The sequence below is a fragment of the Camelus ferus genome, chromosome 7 (genome assembly GCF_009834535.1).
Source record: "Camelus ferus isolate YT-003-E chromosome 7, BCGSAC_Cfer_1.0, whole genome shotgun sequence".
NCBI lineage: Eukaryota > Metazoa > Chordata > Mammalia > Artiodactyla > Camelidae > Camelus > Camelus ferus.
The window spans coordinates 7,202,716-7,208,715 of NC_045702.1; positions in this window are offsets into that span (position 1 = coordinate 7,202,716).

Genomic DNA, 6,000 nt, shown 5'->3' on the forward strand with positions numbered 1-6,000 from the left:
GAAGTATTCCCTAGGGCAGTGTTTTTCAAACTGCAGGGTTTGAGACCTATCAGTAGATGGTAATTTTAATTTGGGGGATCATGATCAGCATTAAAAAAAATAAGAAAAAGAAAGAAAAAATAGGAAATAACACAGTGTATCAGTGAAATCAGCTCTTTTGTCCCTTTTCCTGTTTGTCCATTTCTGTCCCCCTCTAACCTTAAAAGAACCTAATTTTAGGAATGAGATCACTAAGCAACTGAAGCTAACTCCTGACTTAGGCTCTCCTGAATGTACACCACACCTTGCCTAACCTGTTGATTCTTCTCCTAGATAAAAAGAAGTAAGAATGATGAATGAAGCAGCTAAAGAATGATTGACTCTTTACCTTCAACAGCCCTCTTAGCAATCCTGCCGGCAGATCACGCAGGCAAGACGACATCTGAAGTCAGCCAAGTCTGCACGCGATAGAGATGTTGCAGACCCCAACTTCCTGCCTCCGTGATTCACTGAGATTCTTCCCCCGCCCCTCCCTCCATTTTCCCCTTTAAAAGCCGTCATGGCTGAGCAGAACCTTCAGAGTTCGTGTCTGGACACAAGTCCACCTTCTCCCCAGATTGCCAGCTTTTCTGATTAAAGCACCTCTCCTTTCTACCAACATCTGCCTCTCAAAGTATTGCCTTTTGACCAGCAAGTAGCTGAACCTGAATTCGGTAACATCAGGTTCTGTGCAAGATAAAGGTAAGTATTATTTCATGAAGCTTTAATTTCAGATATGTACACGTGTGTGAAGTGTCTGTGCTTGTGTGTGTGTGTGTTTGGACTTGGTCAACATAAAATAACTTTGTTTCTGTGGGTTACAGTTCAAGTTTTTAAAATACACTGACCTGAGTTCCCTTTAAGCACTGAACTGCTAGTAATCTCTGATAATTAATATATCACCGGGTGGAATATATGATTATAGGCATACATTTAATTATTTGCAGAAATACGTTCAATTTAATGTGCTGATGATCTATAATCATTGAAAAGGGGAAATGTAAATCTACGTGCTTTTCACTGAGATAGAAATAGACTTGGTATTTTGAAATAAATAATGGTCTTAATTTTTACATTGAGGGGGAACAGAATGTGTTACCCAGGAATGTCCCACTTTGGCATGTGGGTTATTCTGAGCGCAGACAGCTCGGGCCCAGTAGCCTCAGGAAGAGCTTTTTACCTCCCTCTTAATTGCCTAAAAGAATTTATAAAGGGGGGTCTGTGCCAGGAAGCGAGCTATTACCAGAGGTTACTTTTTATATCAGAAAGAACTTATCTGCATGGCCTGGCAAACATCTGTTTACCAAACATTAGTTCTCATCTTTCTCTGAATTGTCTTCCTCCCTTTGAAACCTCATAGCCCTACCCCCTTCTCCTTAGCTCGGGATCCAATATAAGCCTCAATTACCTGACTGCCAGAGAGTGCCGGATTTTTATGGGATTCCCATGCACACGAAATTTGTTTTTCTCCTGTTAAATCTGTTTGATGTCGATTTCATTGTTAGACCAGCCAAAGAACCTAGAAAGGAGGAAAGGGAAAATGTTCTGCTCCTACAATATGAACGTTATATTTTAGGTCTCCATCTAAATCTTACTTATCGATGTATTAGACCCCGTTTCTAAAATTGAAACCGTGAGTTCTCATAATGACATTTCTTTTGAAGGTACGTATTGCTCTAAAATTCTCAACTGCTCTTTGATTTAACATTTTCTATTAGAGTTTTTATTTTGAATTCGGCTGCTTAGACATAAATTTTTCCAAACCATCACTGCTCATCCCAGACTATTCTTCACCTGTTGGTCCCAGATTTACTACCTTCTCCTCAGTGGCACCAGCCTTTCCTACTTTACTCTAGGACATATATTCCAAGAAGCAGAATATTTTTTTTATTACCCAGAGGTTTGGGCAATTCTCTCTTCACTAAAGCCTACTGATGCCTAGTAATGAATCTTCTTTCTCCTCTTCCCCTATTACAGAAAAAAATACTCTGATTTACCTTCCAGAAGAGATGATAAATTTACCTTTCTGTACTTTTCCCTACTGTTGTCCTCTGAATCTCTTACAAGTTCTCACATTCTCCTGAGCAACCTGCATACATATCTTTCTCTCCTTCCCTATTTACAGAGCCTAATAGTTCACTTTTGGGGCTCCACGGTATGGTGGTTTGGGAAAGCAGTGCTCACCCCGTCTTGTGGACTAGGGTCTGGGGGAGTGTCTGCTACTGCAGCTTCTCAGCGATTCCTCCAGGCTGCCTGTCTTCCTAGGGAGAACTGCCTTTGCCCAAGGGTGTTGGAACATTAAAGCTCTCTAAAGATCATCTGAAATGTCAACAAACTTTGAAAGAGGACTATTAGCAATGCAAATGTAAGCTTCCTGCACTTGTGAGAAGCACAATAAACAAAACTGTAAGGGTATTTTTGTTTTTTGTTTTTTTAGCTTTTCTAGGTGAACGGCTGAAGCTATGATGTAAAAGCCAGTTCTCATGGGACCGAGGCAGGCTCACCTTACCTGTCTGATGTGCTAGCTAGCTGTATGCATCGCATTAATTGTCATGACACAGTCTTCTGCTTGCAGAGTCAGTTCCTGGTAAGTTACTATGTTTTCACAACTGTACTCGGTGTTCCACAGCTTTCCACAGCCCTGGGCTCTGGCTTGCAATACTGCAGGGTCCCGCAGAGCAGAGGTGTCCCAAGGAGCCTTTCACCTCCAGCTGATGACGGGTGGGAATTAGGATCTGACAGGGAAACGCTACTTGCATTTGGCTTCTGAGAGAAATCCAGCTGACCCTGCTCCCACAGTAAATGACTGTTTTTCTTCTTGGTTATTACTGTCAGTTCAAGTCTCAGCTCCCTCTTTTCCTCTCATGGGCAGAGATGAGGTGCTATATACTTTATCTGAGCCTCAGCTCAACGCTCACTCCTGGGTGGAAGCTCCTTCTGAGAGACATTCCCTGAATCCTGCCTCGGATTTTCGAGCTTCACGGAGTCCCCACCGTCTCCTCTGGCTTCTGTCTGACCCGGCAGCATGGCACCAAGCCTCCCTCATCATTCCATTCAGTACAATGTCACTGAGGTCACTAACTCTGTTTCCTGATAAAAACCAATTTTCTTTCAAATTCCCCGTTTCTGGGAGAACCACCAGCTACCCTGAGCAATAATTCATTCACATCTGTGTTTCTAAGTGTACGTTTCTTCTTAAGGATATTTTGAGTCAAACAGGATTACTATCATAAAATCCATGGCTTTGGAGAGATTTTTTTCTCTGCAATAGGTCTAAATCTTTATATATTTATACACACACACACACACACACACACACACACATATATTTTCCCCCTGTTCTGTATGTGGTTTTCACCATCTTGCAAACCATGGCCTCCAGTACCCCCCACCCCCCAACCCCCAAATGGCTAAAATGAAATCCTAAATTCATCACTGAGGGTAATCAGGATGAAAGAAAGTTTATAATGGACTTTGAATAAACCATGACTAAATCTGCATAAACATGGGTTTGAGAAGAAGAGTTAATGTTTAAGGTATGTTGCTATTTTTTCCCCTTTCTTCCTAGATTGTGAGGCAAATTTAAAGATTTTTGCATAGAAAATGGTATTTAATTTGCTCACTAGTCATTAAGCCAACAGAAACCATGTTCCTTTTGAAACCTTAGTCATCTCCAGGGATGAAGAAGACCAAATATATCCAAGTTTATTTTAAAAATAAATCATTTCAAAAAAAAAGAAAACCATTTCCTACTCAGAGTCATTGAGCTCCCGTTGTGTGCAGGGCACTTGTTTTGCATTCTGTGAAGGTTCGATATTCTTCTTCATAACGTGAGAGACCCAGGGTGGTGGCGAACACCCAACCCCGTGCGGCTCTCAGAGCCGCTCCTCCCCGTCCACCCTCACACAGGACTTTGGCGCTTGTCTCTCTCTAACAAAACCCAAGTTGCCCAGGCAACGGCTTGCTCACCAACCGGAACATCTCCTCCCTCTTTGGAGAACTGTACCTGACCATCGCGGGAGCTCACAGCATGCCACCCCAAAATATGCTGCTTTGATGTACTGATTATTTTGAGCTGAAGGCACTTGAAGAACAGAAATGCAGGAAGAAGCTTTCTCTGGACGCCCCTCATCTGCCTAAAGACAAAGCCTCTAAAAGGACCTCCGCTGTCGTCCCCTCCCCTGGAGTTGCATCAACCAGCGTGGATGGACTCTTACTGTCACAGGGAAGGACACTGAAATTTGACACGATACCCAGACACAGTTTGCCAAAACCTACCGTATCTCCCACCTGTCCTTTTAAGGGCTCATTCATCTTTCCTAAGAATCATTTACTCTCCCCAAGGTGCCTGCATAACTCCCCCCTTTCCCTACTAAGACGGAATGGAAGCTCTTACAGCTCGCCGTATTTGGGGTGTTCATTTTCTCCCCCTGTGATGCCCCCATGCAGGTGATACGAAACATTAATAAACATGACTACCTCTTCTCCCGTGAACGTGCCTTCTGTCAGACTATATCATAGGCTCAGGCTGTGGAGCCTTGGAGGGTGGAGGGAACGTCTTTCCTTCTCTACAGCAACTGCTCCTGAAACCAGCTGAAATGTGGACCCTCTCCTGCCAAAGCCCCATGGAAAGCCTCCTGCTGTGGCTTTTGCTCGCGGTGTTGGGACTGATTTTCCTCCACGTGGACCAAGTTATCTGGTGTACTTGGAGGAAGATGTTGGTTCTCAACTTTTTGTTCCTCCTCGTCCACCACCTCTGCGTGTTACTGATTCTTTTTGGGTTTCTGTCCGTGACTTAAGTAAACCAAAGGGTCAACGTGGCAGCAGCAGGTCGGGTGGGCACTCTGCCTTCTCTCTCCCCAGCCCCACCCCGGGTGGTGTGAGGGCCTTTTCACACTGATGCCCGGCTGGGAGCAGCCTTGTGTGTCTTGCTGGTGCTCTACTCTGCAGAAAGGGGCCTTCCTGAAGGGCGGTCAAGGACAAGGTCAGCAAAACTCAGCTGCTGTGGATTTGCGTTGTGTGTTTGGAGGGCGAGTTAGAAAAATTGGGAGCGTGGAGACGGGACTCCTGAGAGCACAGCCAAAGTACCCAGGTGGGAAGAGTGAAGAAAATAATTTTTTAAATCATCTTTTGGAACCTGAGCATGCTTGTGATTGGCTCTGAGGAAGCCTTGTTTGTGTGAGTTTTTTTTTTTTTTTTCTTTTTATGATAATAAACTGTGCCTGGCCGCCGTTCCTGATGTAGGCATGATGGTCTTATTCTCACGGCAATCAGCACATTTCCTTCCACTGTCCCCAAAGAAAAGCATTTTGAATCCTCAAAATTACACTTGACCCCTTTAAAGCATAAATTTACTTTGCTTTACAGCTTTCCTGTTTTTCACTGTAAATGTTGAATAATTTAGACATAAGAAAGAAAAATTATTACATTTTCAAGCTGAAAAGATCCAGGAAACTTAACTCTCTTCTTTCCTTCCTTCTTAATTATTCCAAATTGATTTAAACAAATCACACCTTGCACCGTTTCCTAGAAATTGAATTTCTTTTTTGGTAGGGGAGAAGGTAATTAGGCTTATTTTTACTTATTTATTTTTTAATGGAGGGACTGGGGCTTGAACCCAGGACCTCGTATATGCTAGGCATGCACTCTACCACTGAGCTATCCTCTCCCTGCTAGAAACTGAAATTTTATGTTACAGTTTTATCTATACTTACCCCCGTCATATTTTTGTAGACCCTAATCAGTCAGTGGCACACAACATGAGTCTTTTAAAAACTATTTGCTATGATCCTACCAAAGGAAAGAAGAGTGAAACCATTACAAAACCCCTTCTTAGAGGAAAGAATCTCTCCCATTGATTTTTTAAAAGCAATTTGGATATAATTCTATGCAATCTATTGAAGCTGTGAAATGCAGAGAAAATATTATGCATTCCACCTTAACATATTCCTTTTGTGCCTTTCAAGAACTATGCCTGGAAGC